The 13188-nt window shown below is 46.5% G+C and overlaps 3 non-coding genes across 3 annotated transcripts; all 3 read left to right on the forward strand.

Annotated features, from left to right (window-relative positions):
• The first annotated feature begins 3650 nt into the window (after positions 1-3650).
• Positions 3651-3732, forward strand: trnal-cag (transfer RNA leucine (anticodon CAG)). The gene has a single exon. It is a non-coding gene; the product is annotated as a tRNA-Leu (tRNA).
• A 1615-nt stretch (positions 3733-5347) lies between these two features.
• Positions 5348-5420, forward strand: trnav-aac (transfer RNA valine (anticodon AAC)). Its single transcript has one exon. It is a non-coding gene; the product is annotated as a tRNA-Val (tRNA).
• Positions 5421-10517: 5097 nt separating this feature from the next.
• Positions 10518-10599, forward strand: trnal-cag (transfer RNA leucine (anticodon CAG)). Its single transcript has one exon. It is a non-coding gene; the product is annotated as a tRNA-Leu (tRNA).
• Positions 10600-13188: the final 2589 nt, after the last annotated feature.

The following is a 13188-nucleotide window of genomic DNA, read 5'->3' on the forward strand; positions in this document are numbered from 1 at the left end:
GCTGAAAAGAGTCTGAGAAGATAGACTCAGCTTACCATTGATTTTTGTCTGGATTGATGGGCTATCATTATCTGCTGCGAAATTGACATTGTAGCCGGGCACATCCCAGCAGCTGTGCGAGTCGGAGAGGGATCATGGAACGCTTTTCATGTGACTTTGCGTCTGTTGTTATGCAGGGGCACAATTGGAAATGCAAGAAAAGGGGCTGTGCGGTCGGCTGGTAGTGTGGCCGAGCGGTCTAAGGCGCTGGATCCAGGTTCCAGTCTTGAAAGGGGCGCGGGTTCTAATCCCGCCACTGCCACTTCTGCTGTTTAACTCCAATGCTGCAGCTTGTTAAAATGCTGTTTCCGCCCCCACTGTATTGATGTTGAAAACAAAAGTAAAATGGGTTTGCTTCCCGGGGAATTAACTGTGGTGTGGGACAGTGCCACGCGGAAAATCGCAAACAGCTCTGCTGTTCCAGCCAATTGTGCGTTTACTGGAACCGAATGGAGACTGTTATTTCATCGCTGTTGTGATGAAACACTGCAGAAACGAACGACTTACTTACTTTTGCTCCGACTGACCATACTCCGTGAAATTTTCCCACACCCACAGTTGAGAATTTTTGCTGCTGGAAGTTACCTCAGAAACCCTGTTCACTCGTAATGTGGTGACTCGACTCGTCGTTATTTGGTTTTCTGGCCAATGGGAAAATCGATCCAATGAATTTCGATGTCACATGTTATTGAATTTCTCCCATTTCCTTTATTTCCGTCCTGGAGGCATCGGAACGGAAAGGGAATCTCATCGAGACTGTGATTGGTGAAATTCACTTTTTATGGCCCCTTCTCATTATGTTCTTTCTTTCTCTCTTTTCAGCATTGTCTGGGAGGTGTTGGTGCACTAAGGCTGCAGCATGTTTGAAAGAGTAGTTTGGAATTGCCCTGTTGTTAGTTGTGAGATTACTTTATGACTCATGCCCTCGGACTGTCTCACATTTAGCATTCATGCATCTCTGTGTCTGAAAATGCATTAGGCATGCCAGTTTTGTTTGTGTTCCGTGTTAAATGCTTACTGTTTTGCGATTCGCTCAGTACATTACGAGTTAACAGGGTTTCTGAGGTAACTTCCAGCAGCAGAAATCCTCAACTGAGGGTCTGGGAAAATTTCACGGAGTATGGTCAGTCGGATCAAAAGTAAGGAAGTCGTTCGTTTCTGCAGTGTTTCACAATACTACCTTTCCCGTGAGCAGTCGAACAGACGAAACGATTGTGCCACAGACTGCGACGGCAAGCTCTGCTAAAAAGTAATCCTTTAAAGCCGGTGTAAGCAACACGACAGTATTGGGGTACACCGCGTGGAATCAGATACTTCGGTGTATCTCGTCCATGCTCACCACATAGCCAAAGTTAAACAAGTCCCGTTCCCCAGCATTTGGCCCCTATCCCGCTAAACCCATCCTATCCAGAAACTCATCCGATTACCTTTGCAATTTTCTGAGTGTAATCGCCTCCTCCACTTCCTCTGGGAGCTCATTCCAAACACGCACAACCTTCTGTGTGGGAAATGTGCCTCAGGTCCTTTGTCAATTTCAGCCCACTCACCTTAAACCGATGCTCTCGATTTTTCAACTCACCCCAATGTGGATAAAACACATAAATACTGAGTTTACAACCCTTCCATAAGATCATGTCGCAGCCGTTATGCTGCGGGGAAAGTCGTCCCAGCTTATTCCACCTCGCCCTACGGTCCAAACATTGACGACATCCTTGTCTATATTTTGTCATCAATTTCACGTTTTTTTTTTACGTTTTCAAGATGTTAATTACGCTGGACAATAACAAGCTATTGGAAACAGAAAGGTGAAACGTAGAATTGCTTCAACTTTCAGTGCTGGATGCCACTGAGCTGCATAACGGCGGCGCCGGCTGGTTTCTGTAGTTTTGTGGTCATCACGTTCGCCTAACACGCGAAAGGTCCCCAGTTCGAAACTGGGCAGAAACTGCTTTTTTTTTCAAGTGCAGCCTTTCACATGCACAAGAACGGAGCTTCCTTGCTTGCTTTCCCATCTGCAAACCTGCCTTCGAATTTGCTTGAACGAATCTGCTCTCGTCGTGAAATGCAAGGCAACTCCGTTTAATTCCTGTGCAAAGCATTATAAAGTTTTTCTCCAACCTGGTTCTGATCATATGCCATTCTGTTTGAGAGTGTAGTTGCCGCGTTCTGATCCTTCCACGAAAAGCAGTACCGCATTTGCATTCCTTGCGCAGGCGGCCCGGTTCAAAGGCAGGGAAGAAGCTGATGCGCTGGTGTCACAGCGCACCACGAATTCCTGAACTTGTCTGTCTGTCAAACGTACCCCAAAGTCGTCTCTGAAAGGCTTCATTTGGAAGCTGTCTGTCGTTATTCAACGCGCGAGAGTTGGCACCGGAGGTCCTGAATCATGTTTTGGAGCAGTTCGCACGTTAGTGGCTCATTCAATCAGCAACAGCAATGAAACAAACATACACTCTGAGAGGAACCTCCGGACCTGTGCTGTCATAGCGTCGCTAGTATTAAGGTGCGCCCCGAGATCTAAGCCATGTTGGAACTGAAACGGAGGAATCGACAGAGAGGCTACAGAATGACATCGCATCCATTTAATTTTCTTTAAATCACTGACGAGCAGGAAAATGTTCACGGGGAGGGCGAGTGGAGAAGTGTGGCAATTGAAGCTCTGGTGAAACTCCTTCTTTGTGATTCACTCAGCAAACAGAGACGTGAAGGTGACTCAGGCGTGAGAGCTCTTCACATCGAGAACAAAAAGCAATCAAGGGCAGTTAGCACCTCTTCCGGAGTGGCGGTGGGGTGAGGTAATTACCTTTTGAGTTCTGTCACTATGTTCAGAAACTGCCTTTTAGATTGAGGTGAACAGAAACTCCATTTCTAAGAAGCACCATGGAAGTTAGCAAAATGTATTGAGTCGCTTCTCGTCGATTCCCGCACAGGTTTCCGACTCAGTTGGTATCCATGTGGCTCATGTCCAGGAGTGAACATCTCTGCAGCAAATTGCACGGTTAAGGTAAAAGGCACGGAAAGTGTCATCTCGAACAGGCTCCGAGGTCAGAGCATCCTCACAATGTGATCTGTCGCTCTCGGAATGTAATGCGACTTCCGGTTTTAGGGTAGAGAACATTCTTTGGGACCCTTATTCTGCAAAACAGACACAGTGACTGAATAAATGCTGCACGGTATGATTTGGAACACGGCCTGCTCAGCTTTGTGCATTTTCCCTGTAGTCCGGCGTGTTTCGTGTTCCGTGTAAACGTGAAAGTCGTCCTGTTTCGAGCAATGGGTGAAATCATTTAGCAGAGCAAGAATCGAAATTGCAGTAGTGTCAAGCAGCTCATGGTTATTTGACCAAATCAGAAGCGAACATATATTGTCACGCACTCACAGATACATATGTAGCTGAAAAGAGTCTGAGAAGATAGACTCAGCTTACCATTGATTTTTGTCTGGATTGATGGGCTATCATTATCTGCTGCGAAATTGACATTGTAGCCGGGAACATACCAGCAGATGTGCGAGTCGGAGAGGGATCATGGAACCCTTTTCATGTGACTTTGCGTCTGTTGTTATGCAGGGGCACAATTGGTAATGCAAGAAAAGGGGCTGTGCGGTCGGCTGGTAGTGTGGCCGAGCGGTCTAAGGCGCTGGATCCAGCTTCCAGTCTTGAAAGGGGCGCGGGTTCGAATCCCGCCACTGCCATTTCTGCTGTTTAACTCCAATGCTGCAGCTTGTTAAAATGCTGTTTCCGCCCCCACTGTATTGATGTTGAAAACAAAAGTAAAATGGGTTTGCTTCCCGGGGAATTAACTGTGGTGTGGGACAGTGCCACGCGGAAAATCGCAAACAGCTCTGCTGTTCCAGCCAATTTGTGCGTTTACTGGAACCGAATGGCGACTGTTATTTCATCGCTGTTGTGATGAAACACTGCAGAAACGAACGACTTACTTACTTTTGCTCCGACTGACCATACTCCGTGAAATTTTCCCAGACCCACAGTTGAGGATTTTTGCTGCTGGAAGTTACCTCAGAAACCCTGTTAACTCGTAATGTGGTGACTCGACTCGTCGTTATTTGGTTTTCTGGCCAATGGGAAAATCGATCCAATGAATTTCGATGTCACATGTTATTGAATTTCTCCCATTTCCTTTATTTCCGTCCTGGAGGCATCGGAACGGAAAGGGAATCTCATCGAGACTGTGATTGGTGAAATTCACTTTTTATGGCCCCTTCTTATTATGTTCTTTCTTTCTCTCTTTTCAGCATTGTCTGGGAGGTGTTGGTGCACTAAGGCTGCAGTATGTTTGAAAGAGTAGTTTGGAATTGCCCTGTTGTTAGTTGTGAGATTACTTTATGACTCATGCCCTCGGACTGTCTCACATTTAGCATTCATGCATCTCTGTGTCTGAAAATGCATTAGGCATGCCAGTTTTGTTTGTGTTCCGTGTTAAATGCTTACTGTTTTGCGATTCGCTCAGTACATTACGAGTTAACAGGGTTTCTGAGGTAACTTCCAGCAGCAGAAATCCTCAACTGAGGGTCTGGGAAAATTTCACGGAGTATGGTCAGTCGGATCAAAAGTAAGGAAGTCGTTCGTTTCTGCAGTGTTTCACAATACTACCTTTCCCGTGAGCAGTCGAACAGACGAAACGATTGTGCCACAGACTGCGACGGCAAGCTCTGCTAAAAAGTAATCCTTTAAAGGCGGTGTAAGCAACACGACGGTATTGGGGTACACCGCGTGGAATCAGATACTTCGGTGTATCTCGTCCATGCTCACCACATAGCCAAAGTTAAACAAGTCCCGTTCCCCAGCATTTGGCCCCTATCCCGCTAAACCCATCCTATCCAGAAACTCATCCGATTACCTTTGCAATTTTCTCAGTGTAATCGCCTCCTCCACTTCCTCTGGTAGCTCATTCCAAACACGCACAACCTTCTGTGTGGGAAATGTGCCTCAGGTCCTTTGTCAATTTCAGCCCACTCACCTTAAACCGATGCTCTCGATTTTTCAACTCACCCCAACTTGGGTAAAACACATAAATACTCAGTTTACAACCCTTCCATAAGATCATGTCGCAGCCGTTATGCTGCGGGGAAAGTCGTCCCAGCTTATTCCACCTCGCCCTACGGTCCAAACATTGACGACATCCTTGTCTATATTTTGTCATCAATTTCACGTTGTTTTTTTTTACGTTTTCAAGATGTTAATTACGCTGGACAATAACAAGCTATTGGAAACAGAAAGGTGAAACGTAGAATTGCTTCAACTTTCAGTGCTGGATGCCACTGAGCTGCATAACGGCGGCGCCGGCTGGTTTCTGTAGTGTAGTGGTCATCACGTTCGCCTAACACGCGAAAGGTCCCCAGTTCGAAACTGGGCAGAAACTGCTTTCTTTTTCAAGTGCAGCCTTTCACATGCACAAGAACGGAGCTTCCTTGCTTGCTTTCCCATCTGCAAACCTGCCTTCGAATTTGCTTGAACGAATCTGCTCTCGTAGTGAAATGCAAGGCAACTCCGTTTAATTCCTGTGCAAAGCATTAGAAAGTTTTTCTCCAACCTGGTTCTGATCATATGCCATTCTGTTTGAGAGTGTAGTTGCCGCGTTCTGATCCTTCCACGAAAAGCAGTACCGCATTTGCATTCCTTGCGCAGGCGGCCCGGTTCAAAGGCAGGGAAGAAGCTGATGCGCTGGTGTCACAGCGCACCACGAATTCCTGAACTTGTCTGTCTGTCAAACGTACCCCAAAGTCGTCTCTGAAAGGCTTCATTTGGAAGCTGTCTGTCGTTATTCAACGCGCGAGAGTTGGCACCGGAGGTCCTGAATCATGTTTTGGAGCAGTTCGCACGTTAGTGGCTCATTCAATCAGCAACAGCAATGAAACAAACATACACTCTGAGAGGAACCTCCGGACCTGTGCTGTCATAGCGTCGCTAGTATTAAGGTGCGCCCCGAGATCTAAGCCATGTTGGAACTGAAACGGAGGAATCGACAGAGAGGCTACAGAATGACATCGCATCCATTTAATTTTCTTTAAATCACTGACGAGCAGGAAAATGTTCACGGGGAGGGCGAGTGGAGAAGTGTGGCAATTGAAGCTCTGGTGAAACTCCTTCTTTGTGATTCACTCAGCAAACAGAGACGTGAAGGTGACTCAGGCGTGAGAGCTCTTCACATCGAGAACAAAAAGCAATCAAGGGCAGTTAGCACCTCTTCCGGAGTGGCGGTGGGGTGAGGTAATTACCTTTTGAGTTCTGTTACTATGTTCAGAAACTGCCTTTTAGATTGAGGTGAACAGAAACTCCATTTCTAAGAAGCACCATGGAAGTTAGCAAAATGTATTGAGTCGCTTCTCGTCGATTCCCGCACAGGTTTCCGACTCAGTTGGTATCCATGTGGCTCATGTCCAGGAGTGAACATCTCTGCAGCAAATTGCCCGTTTAAGGTAAAAGGCACGGAAAGTGTCATCTCGAACAGGCTCCGAGGGCAGAGCATCCTCACAATGTGATCTGTCGCTCTCGGAATGTAATGCGACTTCCGGTTTTAGGGTAGAGAACTTTCTTTGGGACCCTTATTCTGCAAAACAGACACAGTGACTGAATAAATGCTGCACGGTATGATTTGGAACACGGCCTGCTCAGCTTTGTGCATTTTCCCTCTAGTCCGGCGTGTTTCGTGTTCCGTGTAAACGTGAAAGTCGTCCTGTTTCGAGCAATGGGTGAAATCATTTAGCAGAGCAAGAATCGAAATTGCAGTAATGTCAAGCAGCTCATGGTTATTTGACCAAATCAGAAGCGAACATATATTGTCACGCACTCACAGATACATATGTAGCTGAAAAGAGTCTGAGAAGATAGACTCAGCTTACCATTGATTTTTGTCTGGATTGATGGGCTATCATTATCTGCTGCGAAATTGACATTGTAGCCGGGCACATCCCAGCAGCTGTGCGAGTCGGAGAGGGATCATGGAACGCTTTTCATGTGACTTTGCGTCTGTTGTTATGCAGGGGCACAATTGGAAATGCAAGAAAAGGGGCTGTGCGGTCGGCTGGTAGTGTGGCCGAGCGGTCTAAGGCGCTGGATCCAGGTTCCAGTCTTGAAAGGGGCGCGGGTTCTAATCCCGCCACTGCCACTTCTGCTGTTTAACTCCAATGCTGCAGCTTGTTAAAATGCTGTTTCCGCCCCCACTGTATTGATGTTGAAAACAAAAGTAAAATGGGTTTGCTTCCCGGGGAATTAACTGTGGTGTGGGACAGTGCCACGCGGAAAATCGCAAACAGCTCTGCTGTTCCAGCCAATTTGTGCGTTTACTGGAACCGAATGGAGACTGTTATTTCATCGCTGTTGTGATGAAACACTGCAGAAACGAACGACTTACTTACTTTTGCTCCGACTGACCATACTCCGTGAAATTTTCCCACACCCACAGTTGAGAATTTTTGCTGCTGGAAGTTACCTCAGAAACCCTGTTCACTCGTAATGTGGTGACTCGACTCGTCGTTATTTGGTTTTCTGGCCAATGGGAAAATCGATCCAATGAATTTCGATGTCACATGTTATTGAATTTCTCCCATTTCCTTTATTTCCGTCCTGGAGGCATCGGAACGGAAAGGGAATCTCATCGAGACTGTGATTGGTGAAATTCACTTTTTATGGCCTCTTCTCATTATGTTCTTTCTTTCTCTCTTTTCAGCATTGTCTGGGAGGTGTTGGTGCACTAAGGCTGCAGCATGTTTGAAAGAGTAGTTTGGAATTGCCCTGTTGTTAGTTGTGAGATTACTTTATGACTCATGCCCTCGGACTGTCTCACATTTAGCATTCATGCATCTCTGTGTCTGAAAATGCATTAGGCATGCCAGTTTTGTTTGTGTTCCGTGTTAAATGCTTACTGTTTTGCGATTCGCTCAGTACATTACGAGTTAACAGGGTTTCTGAGGTAACTTCCAGCAGCAGAAATCCTCAACTGAGGGTCTGGGAAAATTTCACGGAGTATGGTCAGTCGGATCAAAAGTAAGGAAGTCGTTCGTTTCTGCAGTGTTTCACAATACTACCTTTCCCGTGAGCAGTCGAACAGACGAAACGATTGTGCCACAGACTGCGACGGCAAGCTCTGCTAAAAAGTAATCCTTTAAAGCCGGTGTAAGCAACACGACGGTATTGGGGTACACCGCGTGGAATCAGATACTTCGGTGTATCTCGTCCATGCTCACCACATAGCCAAAGTTAAACAAGTCCCGTTCCCCAGCATTTGGCCCCTATCCCGCTAAACCCATCCTATCCAGAAACTCATCCGATTACCTTTGCAATTTTCTGAGTGTAATCGCCTCCTCCACTTCCTCTGGGAGCTCATTCCAAACACGCACAACCTTCTGTGTGGGAAATGTGCCTCAGGTCCTTTGTCAATTTCAGCCCACTCACCTTAAACCGATGCTCTCGATTTTTCAACTCACCCCAATGTGGATAAAACACATAAATACTGAGTTTACAACCCTTCCATAAGATCATGTCGCAGCCGTTATGCTGCGGGGAAAGTCGTCCCAGCTTATTCCACCTCGCCCTACGGTCCAAACATTGACGACATCCTTGTCTATATTTTGTCATCAATTTCACGTTTTTTTTTTACGTTTTCAAGATGTTAATTACGCTGGACAATAACAAGCTATTGGAAACAGAAAGGTGAAACGTAGAATTGCTTCAACTTTCAGTGCTGGATGCCACTGAGCTGCATAACGGCGGCGCCGGCTGGTTTCTGTAGTTTTGTGGTCATCACGTTCGCCTAACACGCGAAAGGTCCCCAGTTCGAAATTGGGCAGAAACTGCTTTCTTTTTCAAGTGCAGCCTTTCACATGCACAAGAACGGAGCTTCCTTGCTTGCTTTCCCATCTGCAAACCTGCCTTCGAATTTGCTTGAACGAATCTGCTCTCGTCGTGAAATGCAAGGCAACTCCGTTTAATTACTGTGCAAAGCATTAGAAAGTTTTTCTCCAACCTGGTTCTGATCATATGCCATTCTGTTTGAGAGTGTAGTTGCCGCGTTCTGATCCTTCCACGAAAAGCAGTACCGCATTTGCATTCCTTGCGCAGGCGGCCCGGTTCAAAGGCAGGGAAGAAGCTGATGCGCTGGTGTCACAGCGCACCACGAATTCCTGAACTTGTCTGTCTGTCAAACGTACCCCAAAGTCGTCTCTGAAAGGCTTCATTTGGAAGCTGTCTGTCGTTATTCAACGCGCGAGAGTTGGCACCGGAGGTCCTGAATCATGTTTTGGAGCAGTTCGCACGTTAGTGGCTCATTCAATCAGCAACAGCAATGAAACAAACATACACTCTGAGAGGAACCTCCGGACCTGTGCTGTCATAGCGTCGCTAGTATTAAGGTGCGCCCCGAGATCTAAGCCATGTTGGAACTGAAACGGAGGAATCGACAGAGAGGCTACAGAATGACATCGCATCCATTTAATTTTCTTTAAATCACTGACGAGCAGGAAAATGTTCACGGGGAGGGCGAGTGGAGAAGTGTGGCAATTGAAGCTCTGGTGAAACTCCTTCTTTGTGATTCACTCAGCAAACAGAGACGTGAAGGTGACTCAGGCGTGAGAGCTCTTCACATCGAGAACAAAAAGCAATCAAGGGCAGTTAGCACCTCTTCCGGAGTGGCGGTGGGGTTGAGGTAATTACCTTTTGAGTTCTGTTACTATGTTCAGAAACTGCCTTTTAGATTGAGGTGAACAGAAACTCCATTTCTAAGAAGCACCATGGAAGTTAGCAAAATGTATTGAGTCGCTTCTCGTCGATTCCCGCACAGGTTTCCGACTCAGTTGGTATCCATGTGGCTCATGTCCAGGAGTGAACATCTCTGCAGCGAATTGCACGGTTAAGGTAAAAGGCACGGAAAGTGTCATCTCGAACAGGCTCCGAGGGCAGAGCATCCTCACAATGTGATCTGTCGCTCTCGGAATGTAATGCGACTTCCGGTTTTAGGGTAGAGAACTTTCTTTGGGACCCTTATTCTGCAAAACAGACACAGTGACTGAATAAATGCTGCACGGTATGATTTGGAACACGGCCTGCTCAGCTTTGTGCATTTTCCCTGTAGTCCGGCGTGTTTCGTGTTCCGTGTAAACGTGAAAGTCGTCCTGTTTCGAGCAATGGGTGAAATCATTTAGCAGAGCAAGAATCGAAATTGCAGTAGTGTCAAGCAGCTCATGATTATTTGACCAAATCAGAAGCGAACATATATTGTCACGCACTCACAGATACATATGTAGCTGAAAAGAGTCTGAGAAGATAGACTCAGCTTACCATTGATTTTTGTCTGGATTGATGGGCTATCATTATCTGCTGCGAAATTGACATTGTAGCCGGGAATATACCAGCAGATGTGCGAGTCGGAGAGGGATCATGGAACCCTTTTCATGTGACTTTGCGTCTGTTGTTATGCAGGGGCACAATTGGTAATGCAAGAAAAGGGGCTGTGCGGTCGGCTGGTAGTGTGGCCGAGCGGTCTAAGGCGCTGGATCCAGGTTCCAGTCTTGAAAGGGGCGCGGGTTCGAATCCCGCCACTGCCATTTCTGCTGTTTAACTCCAATGCTGCAGCTTGTTAAAATGCTGTTTCCGCCCCCACTCTATTGATGTTGAAAACAAAAGTAAAATGGGTTTGCTTCCCGGGGAATTAACTGTGGTGTGGGACAGTGCCACGCGGAAAATCGCAAACAGCTCTGCTGTTCCAGCCAATTTGTGCGTTTACTGGAACCGAATGGCGACTGTTATTTCATCGCTGTTGTGATGAAACACTGCAGAAACGAACGACTTACTTACTTTTGCTCCGACTGACCATACTCCGTGAAATTTTCCCAGACCCACAGTTGAGGATTTTTGCTGCTGGAAGTTACCTCAGAAACCCTGTTCACTCGTAATGTGGTGACTCGACTCGTCGTTATTTGGTTTTCTGGCCAATGGGAAAATCGATCCAATGAATTTCGATGTCACATGTTATTGAATTTCTCCCATTTCCTTTATTTCCGTCCTGGAGGCATCGGAACGGAAAGGGAATCTCATCGAGACTGTGATTGGTGAAATTCACTTTTTATGGCCTCTTCTCATTATGTTCTTTCTTTCTCTCTTTTCAGCATTGTCTGGGAGGTGTTGGTGCACTAAGGCTGCAGCATGTTTGAAAGAGTAGTTTGGAATTGCCCTGTTGTTAGTTGTGAGATTACTTTATGACTCATGCCCTCGGACTGTCTCACATTTAGCATTCATGCATCTCTGTGTCTGAAAATGCATTAGGCATGCCAGTTTTGTTTGTGTTCCGTGTTAAATGCTTACTGTTTTGCGATTCGCTCAGTACATTACGAGTTAACAGGGTTTCTGAGGTAACTTCCAGCAGCAGAAATCCTCAACTGAGGGTCTGGGAAAATTTCACGGAGTATGGTCAGTCGGATCAAAAGTAAGGAAGTCGTTCGTTTCTGCAGTGTTTCACAATACTACCTTTCCCGTGAGCAGTCGAACAGACGAAACGATTGTGCCACAGACTGCGACGGCAAGCTCTGCTAAAAAGTAATCCTTTAAAGCCGGTGTAAGCAACACGACGGTATTGGGGTACACCGCGTGGAATCAGATACTTCGGTGTATCTCGTCCATGCTCACCACATAGCCAAAGTTAAACAAGTCCCGTTCCCCAGCATTTGGCCCCTATCCCGCTAAACCCATCCTATCCAGAAACTCATCCGATTACCTTTGCAATTTTCTGAGTGTAATCGCCTCCTCCACTTCCTCTGGGAGCTCATTCCAAACACGCACAACCTTCTGTGTGGGAAATGTGCCTCAGGTCCTTTGTCAATTTCAGCCCACTCACCTTAAACCGATGCTCTCGATTTTTCAACTCACCCCAATGTGGATAAAACACATAAATACTGAGTTTACAACCCTTCCATAAGATCATGTCGCAGCCGTTATGCTGCGGGGAAAGTCGTCCCAGCTTATTCCACCTCGCCCTACGGTCCAAACATTGACGACATCCTTGTCTATATTTTGTCATCAATTTCACGTTTTTTTTTTACGTTTTCAAGATGTTAATTACGCTGGACAATAACAAGCTATTGGAAACAGAAAGGTGAAACGTAGAATTGCTTCAACTTTCAGTGCTGGATGCCACTGAGCTGCATAACGGCGGCGCCGGCTGGTTTCTGTAGTTTTGTGGTCATCACGTTCGCCTAACACGCGAAAGGTCCCCAGTTCGAAACTGGGCAGAAACTGCTTTCTTTTTCAAGTGCAGCCTTTCACATGCACAAGAACGGAGCTTCCTTGCTTGCTTTCCCATCTGCAAACCTGCCTTCGAATTTGCTTGAACGAATCTGCTCTCGTCGTGAAATGCAAGGCAACTCCGTTTAATTCCTGTGCAAAGCATTATAAAGTTTTTCTCCAACCTGGTTCTGATCATATGCCATTCTGTTTGAGAGTGTAGTTGCCGCGTTCTGATCCTTCCACGAAAAGCAGTACCGCATTTGCATTCCTTGCGCAGGCGGCCCGGTTCAAAGGCAGGGAAGAAGCTGATGCGCTGGTGTCACAGCGCACCACGAATTCCTGAACTTGTCTGTCTGTCAAACGTACCCCAAAGTCGTCTCTGAAAGGCTTCATTTGGAAGCTGTCTGTCGTTATTCAACGCGCGAGAGTTGGCACCGGAGGTCCTGAATCATGTTTTGGAGCAGTTCGCACGTTAGTGGCTCATTCAATCAGCAACAGCAATGAAACAAACATACACTCTGAGAGGAACCTCCGGACCTGTGCTGTCATAGCGTCGCTAGTATTAAGGTGCGCCCCGAGATCTAAGCCATGTTGGAACTGAAACGGAGGAATCGACAGAGAGGCTACAGAATGACATCGCATCCATTTAATTTTCTTTAAATCACTGACGAGCAGGAAAATGTTCACGGGGAGGGCGAGTGGAGAAGTGTGGCAATTGAAGCTCTGGTGAAACTCCTTCTTTGTGATTCACTCAGCAAACAGAGACGTGAAGGTGACTCAGGCGTGAGAGCTCTTCACATCGAGAACAAAAAGCAATCAAGGGCAGTTAGCACCTCTTCCGGAGTGGCGGTGGGGTTGAGGTAATTACCTTTTGAGTTCTGTTACTATGTTCAGAAACTGCCTTTTAGATTGAG

Source organism: Chiloscyllium punctatum, chromosome 31, assembly GCF_047496795.1.
Source record: "Chiloscyllium punctatum isolate Juve2018m chromosome 31, sChiPun1.3, whole genome shotgun sequence".
Lineage (NCBI taxonomy): Eukaryota > Metazoa > Chordata > Chondrichthyes > Orectolobiformes > Hemiscylliidae > Chiloscyllium > Chiloscyllium punctatum.